This window comes from Benincasa hispida, chromosome 2 (genome assembly GCF_027475165.1).
Source record: "Benincasa hispida cultivar pf3 chromosome 2, pf3_genome.v1.1, whole genome shotgun sequence".
NCBI lineage: Eukaryota > Viridiplantae > Streptophyta > Magnoliopsida > Cucurbitales > Cucurbitaceae > Benincasa > Benincasa hispida.
In genome coordinates this window covers 68684942-68698908 of record NC_143479.1, presented here as the reverse complement: position 1 = coordinate 68698908, position 13967 = coordinate 68684942, and the positions used below count along the sequence as shown (strand labels likewise).

The window sequence follows — 13967 nt, the reverse complement described above, 5'->3', positions numbered from 1 at the left end:
GATGATGAAGAGATAGAAACAAATATAGAAAAGTGCAAACGTCTTGACACAGATATGGACTGTGGAATTGCTTGCCGGCGAATGGAGTGGACGAAGGGAAGAGCTTCCCTCTCAGGCTTTCTCTTCTAGTAGAAGTGACCTTGGTACAGAGCTTCAACGGTAGGGATTGAAAGGATTTGCTCTGAGACTCACCTCTCGGCCTTGTCTCTTAAATCCTCCCGGATCTTCTCCGATCAGGCTCTTCAAACCAGTCTCTCTCTCAATATACAAATATCGAAATATGCCCGTATCAAGTATATTTTCTCAATGAAATGGCCGGAGCTATTTATAGACTTAGCTTTGACTCTCTACAGTGTGGACCCCACTTTATTTTATGGCAATTCCGGAAATGGTGGAGTGAATATTCCTTCTGTTACGCGATCAATCTCGTCAGAAATGCACAACGGTCAGCTATACACGTGTCAGGATCCTCCGCAATTGCATTGCTCTTTTGCATCTTCGATCGTGTGCCCGCATGCGGTGTTGTTTTTTATTACCGCATGCGGTTGAAGTTGCGGTAATCGCTTAGCTCTTGATCGATTGTCACATGCGCCGTCATTGCGTTGATCGTCTATTCATTTCTGAATGATTGGCGCAATGTGACGTAGATGCGTTATTCTTTTTATCTTGAGCCATGATTGCATGCGGTGACTTGATTTCCTGCAAAACAGACTTGAAATATTCTTTTCTACCATCGCCATGGTGTTAGTGGGTGTATTGGTGACAATTTATAATTCTTGCATTTCTTAGCTAATTTCTCTACAATTGACGCAACTTTCCTTTCTTTTGGCCACAATATCTAAATAAAACAGTATAAATAACTTGTATTTCTATAAGTTATCAGCCGCTAACCTCTAAGATCTAAAAATGGAGGGTTACACTTACAGAATTACTAAGTGTTAGTAAGTTTTTGACCGAAAAACGTAGCTAAATGACTATCGAAATATGAGTTATTCTGGAGATAGTATTTAGTCAAGAATGTCTTGCTTTAGTGAAGGAGTATTTGATTGCCCCTCGGTAACACTTATTCTGACTCACTATAGTATCATTGCAAATAAAATAATGAAATTTGGGTACATTATTGAATTTCATTCTCTTAATCTCTTCATTCACAAAGACGTTGGCGTTTATTTGTATTTTTTTCTAACTCTATTTCATCCATTGTATTTCATTCTCTTAATCATTCACAAATCTTGTATCAGACGTTAAATAGTGTTATTGAATGTCTCGATCATTTTCATTTCCACTTTTCTGTCTATTTTCGCTCTTCCATTAATCAATTTATCCAGAAGTTTTCTTAATACCTTGGTAATTAATATGGATTAAACGAGTAACTTAATTTGTGCTAAAGAAATAAATGCGTTTAGCTAAGGCATGCTAGACGACATCTTCACCTGTGAGAGCAGAAGTGAAGATGTCATTCTGATCTGTCGAGAGAAGGTTAGAAGAATGCGTGAACTAAAGCAAGTAGTACTTCTAGAGATGGAAGCAACCTTGCATTCATTACGTTCGTCCCTGTTTCACCACAGAGATGTGGGAACGCGGCCGATCACCGAGAGGTGTACGCCAAGGAAAAAGCGGAACCATACTTATATCTTGAACGCAATTAAGGAACTTGCGATGTTTGTATTAATTATATTCTCTCTTTCTGCTTCACACAGAAGACTTGTCACCGCATTACACGATCTTTGTATAATCTTCACAGCTAGCCTTGACCTTAGTATCTTGTATCACGAAACCTGTATCTTGTATCATCTTAGCTTATATTTACTTTAACGCAATTTATGTTATTATCACATTTTTACTGCTTTACTTTACTTTATCACATGTCTAATTACTTGTACACAAATTCTTTTATATATTGAAAAACCCCTAGTCACATATATCACAAACATAACGCAATAACCTCAAACAACTCCTGTGTTTGACCTCGGATCACACCGAGAAACTTGCGGTGAAATTATACTTGGTTTCAACGCAAGGAAACTTATGAAAACGTACAGCATACTACAAAAACATTCATTAATAACGAAAATCTAAAAGTAGTATCACATATCATCACATAAAATCTATGTCATCAAGCTTATGGCATGGACTTGCATCATGCTAAAAATATGCGTTACAAGTTTATGGTACCATTGTCGGGATGCGGGGGCACCAATGGACCATGAAGGTATGCTGTGAGAAAGTTAATGTATTCATGGTTGCGCTCCGCAAGTTGTCTTTGGTGGCGGTTGATCGTGTGAGTGTGCGATGTACGTTGATCAACGCTTCCCTTGATGTGGCAACGATGGTGAAATTTCATTGAGCACTCAAGTGTAAACTCCACTGAGTTTCCTAGTAAGTCCAGGGTCGAACTCAGGGACTTGTGAAAACAGGTTGCGTTGATAATTTTTAGGAAAACTTTGCAGTAACCAAATAAATAAATAGTTGTTGAGGTTGTTGTTTGCGATGATAAAAAAAGTAAAAAATGCGGCGAAGTTTGAAAAGAGTTGAATAAACGGAAGATGCGATGAGTATACAGTGAACGGGTTGAGAAAAGTTTCGGCTAACACTTCCTAGGATGCATTCATGGTATGCGATCATGCAACATGCATACAACAGTAAACCATCTCTCAGTGCGAATGCCACGATTTCTAAGACTAGAACGCAAGCGATATATGCGATAAATCTATAGGACCTACACATAAGCCTCTATTCTTATTAATGCGATAACAAAATGACACACACAAATTAGGCGACCACATAATATCATTCCTATCTCTAGGATGCATGCGATGTAAGTTGACAAACAGAGCTTATCTCTAAGTCCCTATCTCTTGTTTATGCAGTTCTAATCTTGCTCTCTCGAGTCCAGATTCTAATCTAGCTCTCTCGAGTCATTAGGTTCTTTCTTTAGACTCTCTCTCGAGTAGCTCTAAAGGGGTATTTGGCACGGCATAAAACAAGACAATCACAAGCAATGAACTTCCTAGGTCATGTTAGCTTAGTACTTCTCAACCCATTCGACTAGTTTAGCATCTCATCTGTGCTAAGAGAGTGAACAGGTGTAGAATAAGAACTTCCATTGTATAAATATAAAGATGAGTACAAAATAAAAATGCAAGTATAGAATAAAGGGCCTGGTAGCAATCTCTTGCTACCCAGGCTTTTACACTGTTTTTCTACTCGTGTTCAAAAGATAATCTCGCTCTCGCGAGAGTCGGCCTGCTCTCTGCTTCTATGCCTCAAGGTTATCTCTCGAGTTGTCCTGAGCGATCTCCTACGTCTTTACTCTTCTTTTGCTCCGCCTTAAAATAAAAGGAAAAACTATGGACAAAGACGAGCTGAGCTCTTAAATTCATAAACTGGTGAACTGATTAACCCCTTTTCTGAAGGATGCCTCTGGTATTTATAGAACTTCCAGGGTGAAAGGCAGCTTCTCACTCATGATTTCGTAGATTGGATGACTTTAATTCCTGATTGATGCGCCGAATATTTGTCACCGAAAAGCTGAATGTACTTGTTCGTTAGCGGCTGTCAACTTAATTCGGATTCGACTGTCATCAGCTTTCTATCCCATCGTGATTAATTATGCCTTTCACCCAGATGCGCCCATCATGTTGCGCTGACCAAGTTGCGACAATCCTTCTTGGGCAAATGTTTGCGAACATAATCACCGCAAAGCCTTGTGGTAATGCTGCGCTCGACCAATGATTCCCTATGATCACAATTTCCGCCTTGCGTCAATGCATATTTGATAATAGGTAGAAATGCACATCATCATTGTGCTAAGTTCTTAAACAATGTTCGATTGCGTTGATAGAATATGTTAAATTGCGTCCATTAAGCATAAATTCTACAATATTTCGGTCGCATGCGTCCAACGCATTAGGGCAGTTGATCTCATATTTTTGTGCAGAATAATGCGTTAACGCAATGCAAAGAATGTAATCATAGGAATACATCGGTCGAGCGCAACTTCACCACAAAACTTTGCGTTGATCGTGCTTGTAAACATCCACCCAAGAAGAATCACCAGAACATGGTGGATGCATCCAGACAAAAGGACAATTGAGATCGATGGGACAGAAAGCTGACGACTATCGGATCCAAATTAAGTTGACAGCCGTTCACCGCATATTCATCGTATCCAAATTAAGTTGACAGTCGAATCCAAATTAAGTTGACACCCTTCTCAGCCCATTCACTGCATATTCATCGTATTTCCCATTGCCAACTCTTTTCGAACTCTGCCGCATTTATTATTATTTTCATTAACGTAACAACAACTCAACACTTATTTATTTAATCGGTTACCACAAATTTTCATAAAATTCTCTAATGCAACTATTTTCACAAGTCCCTGTGTTCGACCTTGGACTTACCAGGAAACTCAGAGGAATTTACACTTAGATTCCGCTGGGGAAACTTGAGTGCACAACACTATCCATCAACACATATCAACCACATTTTCCACATTTCATAAATTTAAGCATCAAGTTTTTAACGGTAATTTTTGTGAATTCTTTGCAGAACTCTCAATCTTTGGCGAACTACAACCCGAAGATTGAGAGAACATTTTCAACGAGACTAAGAGACCGCCAACAGTAACCACAATCCGATAAAGAAGAAATGGCGGAGCAGCCTAGGAATGAAGCACCAAACAACAACAATGTCATGGCAAATCCAAGTCTGTTGGCAAACGAACGCAATAGGACCATTAGAGCTATGCATCGCCAAACCTCTATGATTTCTCTCTGGGAATCATGAGACCTGCCTTGACGGAAGTAGATTTGAAATGAAACTGGTGATGCTACAGATGATCCAGGCTGCAGGTCAATTCAGAGGAAGACATGGCGAGGATCTGCATGCCCACATCCGAAGTTTTATTGAAATCTGCAATACTTTTGTGTTCCCAAACATCTCTACTGAGGAGGTTCAACTAACACTGTTTCCATTTTCTCTCTGTGATCAGGCTAGGAAATGGACCTACTCGCTCAAACCAGAAGAGATCACTTCTTGAGAGCAGGTGGTGGAGAAGTTTATGAAGAAGTATTTCTCACCTACAGAGAATGCCAGACGAAGAAAGCTTATTACTAATTTTGAACAAGATATGGATGAATCGCTCAGTGATGCCTGGGTGAGGTTTAAAAGGTTGGTCCGAGATTGTTCGCATAATGGGCTGCCATACTACCTTCAAATGAAATTTTCTACCACGGTTTGAATCCTGCTTCGCAGACCGCTGCCAATATGGCAGCAGTTGGTGGTCTGCTCGACAAGACTTATGATAAAGCGAAGAATATCCTTGATCGCATCTCTAAGAATCATGAAGACTGGAGGGAGAGCAACCAGAGATTAAGACTCAAAGATTCTGACACAAATAACGGTGTTATTGTTTCATTGCAATACGAAATGACCACAATGATGAATTTGATTCAAGGAATGACGATCAGTAGCCCAACACCGCAATAAGTTAAAACACCGCAAGGTGCGCAAATTGCAGTGATGGACATGCGATGGAGGATTGTCCACAAAACCCACAGTCTGTTTATTTTGTAAAGGACAACCCCTTTTCCAACACCTACAACCCCGGTGGAAAAACCACCCAAACTTTTCTTGGAAGAATCAACAACAAAATTTTCAATCTGTGGCACAAAAAGAAGGGCCACCAGGATTCTTTCAACGGAACAACGGTCAATAGAGCAACCAAGCAAGTAGCTCACAACAACCACCGCAATCTTCTTCCCTAGAGAGCCTATTGAATAAATATATAGAGAAAAATGAGACGGTGCTTCAAAGTCAGGCTACGTCCATCCGCAATCTTGAATTGCAAATGGGCCAGATTACAAATGGGCCAGATTACAAATGAGCTCAAAAGTAGACCGCAAGGGGCGCTGCCAAGTTCAACCGAGCTTCCACGTAACCCAAGGGGTTCAGGTAAGGAGCAATGTCAGGTTGTGACATTGTGCAGTGGAAAGACTGTGGAGGGAGAAAAGAATGAGCAAAACAGATCAACCTCCATAGCAGCTAAACCTACGATTGCGGCAATGCAAGAAGAAGAAAAAGAAAATGAAGCAATAGAACCTGAGGTTGCGTCAACCTCAAAGTCAAATGAAATAGGAACCATGAAAGTCCAGTTACCACCTTTCCCTTAGAGGCTAAAGAAGAAGAAAAATGAAGAGGTACAGTACCAACACTTCCTATCTATGTTAAAGCAATTACATGTTAATATTCCTTTCAGTGAAGCGATTGAGGAAATGCCTGCCTATGCCAAGTTTCTGAAGGACATGGTAACCAAGAAAAGAGGCATTGGAAAATTTGCCATGGTGGCACTAACGCGAAGTTCCAAATCTATTATCCTACGGGAGATGAGCAATCCTAGGAGTTTCACTATTCCTTGCTCCATAGGAGGACTCTATATTGGGCAAGCCCTATGTGACTTGGGGGCCAGCATAAATTTGATGCCATTGTCAATCTTTTGACAACTAAATGTGGGGCAACTTGTGCCTACATCCGTGATTCTCCAACTGGCCGACAGGTCTCTGGTTCACCCAGAGGGTAAGGTGAAGGACGTGCTGATCATGATTGATAAATTTATTTTGCCAGCTGACTTCATCATCCTGGATTATGAGGCCGATAAAGATGTGCCCATCATTTTGGGGTGACCTTTCCTATCAACGAGTCGTGCTCAAATTTATCTGCATAAGGACGAGATCACTTTGTGCATAAATGGACAGAAGCTCAAATTTAATATAATTCGTGCCATGAAATTTCCTGATGAGGAAGACCTGCCAGATTCGGAAGATGACTTGAATTTGATTGAAGAAGAAAAGTCTGATGAAAAGTATGAAGAAGAGGATGCCGACGCATTTGTAGCTGCCTACAATGCGATTGTAGCAAAAATGAACAAGGAAGAAGGATAGATCGCAACACAAGAAGAAGAGCCGAAGGAAGAAAGAAAAATAATGCAACCTTCCCTCATGAAGCTACAAACCCTTGAACTAAAAACCCTACCAATGCATCTAAAGTACGCATTTCTGGGGCAGAATGAGAAGCTGCCAGTAATAATTTCCTCTATGCTCAATGCAGATCAAGAGAATGCGTTGATGAGCCTTCTCAAAAAGCATGTGCGAGCAATCGGCTGGACGCTCGCTGATATCAGAGGAATTAGCCCCGCGTACTACATGCACCACATTTGTCTTGAGGACGACCACAAAGCAACTATTGAAAATCAATGCAGACTTAACCCTGCGGTAAAGAAAGTCGTCAAAAAGGAAATTAGTAAATGGCTGGATGCAGGCATTATCTATCCCATTGCAGATACCACGTGGGTCAGCCCCGTGTAATGTGTACCGAAGAAGGACGGAATGACAGTAGTCCCCAATGAGAACAATGAATTAATACCGCAAAGAACCATCACTGGATGGCACATATGTATGGACTACTGCAAATTGAATGCGGCCACAAAGAATGATCACTTCCCTCTGCGATTCATCGATCAAATGCTGGACAGATTGGTAGGGAATGATTTTTACTGTTTCTTGGATGGATACGACGTGTACAACCAGATCATGATAGCTCTTGAAGACCAAGACAAGACCACATTCATCTGCCCATATGGGACATTCACTTTCCGCCGTATGCCGTTCGGCCTCTGCAATGCGCCAAGCACGTTCCAGAGGTGCATGATGGAAATATCATTAGATTATCTCGAGACTCAGTAGAAATATTTATGGATGACTTCTTCGTTTATGGGAACACTTATGAAGTCTGCCTGGCCAATTTGGAGAAAATTCTGAAAAGATGTGAAGCGACGAACCTGGTGCTGAACTGGGAAAAATGTCACTTCATGATGACAGAGGGTATAGTGTTGGGACATAAGGTCTCTCGAGAAGGGTTGAAGGTGGACAAAGCAAAGATTGGCGCAGTTGAAAAGCTTCCACCTCCAACCAACGTGAAGGCAATACAAAGCTTCCTGGGGCATGCTGGATTCTACAGGCGATTCATTAAAGACTTTTCTAAGATAGCAAGATCATTGAGTGCATTACTAGAGGCAGATAGAAAGTTTTGACAACAATTACCTCAACGCATTTCAAATTTTAAAGGATGTGCTGATTACCGCACCCATCTTAATTGCGCCGGATTGGACACTGCTGTTCGAATCATATGCGACACAAGCGGGTATGCGATGGGAGCTGCGTTAGCGCAAAAGAAGAAAACAATTTTGCACCCCATCGCATATGCGAGTAAAAATTTGAACCCTGCTCAACTTAATTACACCACCACTGAAAAAGAGCTCCTGGCTGTGATTTTTGCATTGGAAAAATTTCGGGCATACTTATTGGGAACCAAGGTACTCATTCATACTGATCACTCGACAATCAAATATTTGATGACAAAAAAGGATGCAAAGCCGAGATTGATCAGATGGGTTCTCCTCCTTCAAGAATTTGATATCGAGATAATTGATCGAAAGGGGATAGAGAATCAAGTTGTAGATCACTTGTCCACACTGAAAAATCCTGAGGTTGACCGCAATGAATCTGAAGTGAGTGTCGTGTTCCCGGACGAGCAGGTGTTTCGCATAGAAGAACTGCCATGGTATGCTGACATCGTTAATTATTTGGTATGTGAACAATTTCTTGAAGATTACACCTACCATCAACGAAAGAAGCTCAAGAATGAATGCAGACACTACTATTGGGATGAGCCAAATTTGTATAAACGAGATCCAGACCAAATCATTCGATTATGCATACCAGACGCTACTCAACAACGCATATTGTCACAATGCCATGATTCACCTTATGGAGAGCACTTTGGAGGACAACGTACTGCAGCCAATGTTTTACAAAGTGGATTCTTCTAGCCATACGCATATTGTCACAGTGCCACGATTCACCTTATTTAAGGATGCTGCTGACTACACAATGAAATGCAATCAGTGTCAGCGCATTAGCAACATTTCATGGAAGAACGCAATGTCGATGAATACTATCTTGGAGCTGGAACTATTCGACGTATGGGGGATTGATTTCATGGGACCATTCCCTCCTTCAAACGGTAAGCACTATATTTTATTAGCCGTTGACTATGTCTCCAAGTGGGTAGAGGCAGTTGCATGCACCGCAATTGATGTGGTAGTAGTCTCCTAGTTCCTGAAGAAAAATATTTTCACGCGTTTTGGCACTCCCCGTGCTATCATAAGTGATGAAGAATCACACTTTGTCAACCATAATATAAAGGAACTGCTGCGCAAGTATAATATCCTCCACAAAGTGGCCACTGCATACCACCCACAAACAAATGACCAAGCTGAAGTGTCCAATCGGGAAATTAAATTGATACTTGAGAAGGTAGTCAAACCTTCGCGAAAGGATTAGGCAATGAAGCTTGATGATGCATTATGGGCATACCAGACTGCATTTAAAACACCTATAGAATTGTCCCCCTATGCGTTGGTATTCGGCAAAGCGTGTCACTTGCCCTTGGAGCTGGAATATAAAGCATTGTGGGCGATAAAGAAACTAAATTTTGATTTAAAGAAAGCAGGGGAAGCACAGAAAAAGAAATTGGTCGATCTAGAAGAATGGAGGAACAACGCATATGAAAATGCAAAAATTTATAAGGAGCGCACCAAGCGCTGGCATGATCAACGCATATGCAGTAAGAACCTCTAAGTCAGGTAGAAAGTCTTGCTTTTCAATTCATGTTTGTGACTCTTCCCGGGAAAGCTAAAGTCTCGTTGGTTCAGACCATTCATAATTCTACAAGTACTTCCGCATGGCACAGTTGAATTATCAAATGACGACGTTGCCAACATATTCAAAGTCAATGGGCAGCGAGTAAAGGCATACCATGGAGAAGAATGGCATCGCCAAGTCGACTCTATGGAACTAAGAAACTTTGAATAAAGAAGGAAGTAAGTGGTCCCTTCGTTGTTAAATGATCGCAAATTCTCAGGGACGCAAGTTTTGGAAAACTTCAACTCTTTTCTCCACTACTCAGAATCTTCACTATCTTTTCAGCTATCTTTTCATTTTTCAGTTCTATTAAAAAAAAAAAGCCTTTTCTTTTGGTTAAAATAATTTGACCCTCTCTTTGTTTTCCTTACAACGATCGAGGCGTTGGATTGTGGGAACGTACGCAAAGCAACACTTATCTTATTCCATCGCCGCAACCCAATGAGGAATGATCGCCGCAAGGTGGATGCGTCAATACAATGCGGGCGACAACGCTAAATTTGGGGGTGTACCTTTCCTTATCTTTACTTCAAATTTTGCCCTACCATTGCATATTATTTTTCAAAGTTTTATCACCGTATCCTCTTTGATTACAGCAATCATATCACCAGTAGACAACTTTAGTAGTTTACCACTTGTTGTTCTTCGCCAAGTATGATTTCAATGATGAAAAATATGCTTCTATCTCTTTTGTATATGCTAGAGCCAACGTAAATGTTAGGATACTCACCTTATGAAATATTTCTCAAAGTTAGGGGTTTGCTAGCTTCTTTCAAACTCTCTTTACAACGCAATTTTTTGACCATCGCATGACTTATTTTAATCTTTTAGGCAATGAGGACATTGTCGCATTTTAAAATTTGGGGGTGGAGTATTTGTTTCCGGCCTTGCTAAAAAAAAAGAAGGGATGATATTTTAGAATAACAACTCCACTGTCAACACAATGGGAAACCCATGATTGATAAGAGTTAAGTTGTGAAAGGCAGTTACCCGTAGTTGGATGTCCGCATGACACACATAGAGGTAAGCCAAGATGAAAGTAAGTCACAAGGATCAACACATAAATAAATGACCACAACTCCACTGCCAAATTGGTATGAGTTTAGTCTGAGGAAGAGTGCATTGCTCGTAGTTGGATGTCCGCATGACACCCGTGGGGGCAAGCCAAAACGAAGGCAAAGCACTTGGATCAGCGCAAGGTCAGAAAAAATATAGAAATGAAGAAAATTTTTGTGCAAGGATAAATCATTTAACACCCCGGTGGAAAATTTTCTTTTTGAAATAAATCATGCGATGTTCCGAAATTTAGTAAAGTCCTTATGAAAGTTAAGCTTGCAATCCCTAAGTCTTAGAAATATTTTAGGAAGAGATTTGAATAAGACTTAAGGAAATTCTAGCATATAGGATCTGAACGAAGTATCCGTGAGAAATCTAGGAAAGAAAACTTTGCGGTTAACTTGCTCAAGGAATCTTTAGCTTATGCTTGAGGACAAACATTGTTTAAATTTTGGGGTGTGATAACGGGCAGAAATGCACGTTATCAAAGTGTTAAGTTCTTAAACAATGTTGGATTGAGTTGATAGAATATGTTGAATTGCATCCATTAACATAAATTCTACAATATTGCGGTCGCATGCATCCAACGCATTCGGGTAGTTGATCTCTATATTTTTGTGCAGAATAATGTGTTAACGCAATGCAAAGAATGCAATCATAGGAATACATCGGTCGAGTGCAACTTCATCGCAAGACTTTGCGTTGATCGTGCTTGCAAACATCCACCCAAGAAGAATCACCGTAACATGGTGGACGCATCCAGACGAAAGGAAAATTAAGATCGATGGGACAGAAAGCTGACGGCAGTCGGATCCAAATTAAGTTGACAGCCGATAACGGTCACAAAGTACATCCAGTTTTAGTGACAACTATCCGGCGCATCAGTCAGGAATTAAAGCCGTCCCATCTGTACAACCAAGAGAGAGAAGCCGCCTTTCACCTTTGATGCCCTATAAATACCAAGTGCATTTTTCAGAGAAGGGGTTAAGCAGTCGATTACTTCATCACTTTACAAGTTCACACCTCTGTTCATAGTTTTCTTTTCCCTTTCACGACGGAGCTAGAGAAGAGTGGTGACGCTGGAGATCATCCAAGGCAGCTCGAGAGAGAACCTTGGGGCGTAAGAGTAGAGAGCGGGTTGACTCTCGCGAAAGCGAGAATATCTTTAGAGCACGAGTAGAACAGGGTAACACCTGGTGGCAAGAAATTGCTCCAGGCTCTTTACTATACTTGCATTGTTATTCTATACTTCATCTTTTATCTATTCAATGAAATTTCTATTTCTACATTTGCTCACTCTCTTAATACGCATGAGTAGCTAAACTAGTTGAATGAGTTGAGAAGAACTAAGCTAACATGATCTAGGAAGTTCATTGCTTGCGATTGTCTAGTTTTATGCTTTGCGAAACATCCCTTTAGAGTTGCTCGAGAGAGAATCTAAAGAAAGAATCTAATGTCTCAAGAGAGCTAGGTTAGAATCTGACTTGAAAGAGCAAGATTAGGCTTGCATAAACAAGAAATAGGGATTAGAGATAAGCTTTGTTTATCAACTTGCATCGCATGTATCCTAGGAATATGAATGATATTATGTGGTCGCATATTTGTATGAATGTCATGTTGTCATTGCATAAATAGAAATAGAGGTTTATGTGTAAATCCTGTAGACTTATCTCATATTTATCGCATGCGTTCTAGCCTTAGAAGTCGTGGCATTCACGCCGAGAGGTGGTTTACTATTGTATGCATGTTTCATGATTGCAAGGCATGAACGCAACCTAGGGAGTGTTAGCCGAAACCCATCTCAACCCGTTCACTACATATACATCATATTTCCCATTGCCAACTCTTTTCGAACTTTGCTGCATTTATTATTATTTTCATTAATACAACAACAACTCAACACTTATTTATTTAATCGGTTATCACAAGTTTTCATAAAAATCTCTAATGCAACTATTTTCACAAGTCCCTGTGTTCGACCCTAGACTTACTAGGAAACTCAGAGGAATTTACACTTGGATTCCGCTGGGGAAACTTGAGTGCACAACACTATCCATCAACACATATCATCCACATTTTCCACATTTCATAAATTTAAGCATCAATGAATGGCATAACCATCCAGAAAGCAATAAAAGTCATTTCCAGCTAGATTGTCTAGCATTTGGTCAATGAATGGCAGAGGGAAATGATCTTTCTTTGTGGCCACGTTCAGCTTGCGATAATCCATGCAAATGCACTACCCAGTGACGGTCCTTTGCGGTATTAATTCATTGTTTTCATTCAGGACTACCGTCATGCTGCCCTTTTTTGGCACACACTACACGGGGTTGACCCATGTTCTATCTGCTATAGGATAGATAATGCCCGCATCTAACCATTTAATGATCTCCTTTTTAACGAATTCTTTCATCGTAGGGTTGAGCCTGCATTGATATTCGATCATTGCTTTATGGTCCTCTTCAAGACGAATGCGGTGCATACAATACGTTGGGCTAATTCCTCTAATGTCGGCGAGTGTCCAGCCAATTGCTCGCACATGTTTCCTTAGAATGCTCATCAATGCATTCTCCTAGCCTTCGTTCAGCTCAGAGGAAAAAATAACAAGCAACTTCTCAGTCTGCCCCAAAAATGCATACTTTAAATGATTTGGCAGGGTCTTTAATTCCAGTGTTGGTGGTTCTACTAGGGATGGTTGCATTGTTTTTCTCTCTTTTTTTTTTCGGTTGGATCTTCTTCTTGATTTGCGATCATCTCTTCTTCCTTGCTTGTTTTTGTCATGATCGCATTACAGGCAGCAACGGATGTGCTGGCATCCTCTTCTTCATTATCTTCATCAAACTTTTCTTCTTCAATCGTATTCTGGTCATCATCTGAGTCATGTAGGTCTTCTTCATCCGGAAACTTCATGGCACGAATAATGTTAAACTTGAGGTTTTGTTCATTGATACTTAAAGTGATTTCACCTTTATGCACATCAATTTGAGCACGACCTGTTGATAAAAATGGTCGCCCCAGAATGATGGGCACATCCTTGTCGGCCTTGTATTCCAAAATGATGAAGTCGGCTGGTAGGATGAATTTTTCAATGGTGATCAGCACGTCCTTCACCTTTCCCTCTGGATGCACTAGAGATATGTCGGCCAG

At 40.6% G+C, this 13967-nt stretch overlaps 1 non-coding gene across 1 annotated transcript; it reads right to left on the bottom strand.

Annotated features, from left to right (window-relative positions):
- Nucleotides 1–5098: 5098 nt before the first annotated feature.
- On the bottom strand, nucleotides 5099–5205 carry LOC120072384 (small nucleolar RNA R71). The gene has a single exon (XR_005480446.1). It is a non-coding gene; the product is annotated as a small nucleolar RNA R71 (small nucleolar RNA).
- Nucleotides 5206–13967: the final 8762 nt, after the last annotated feature.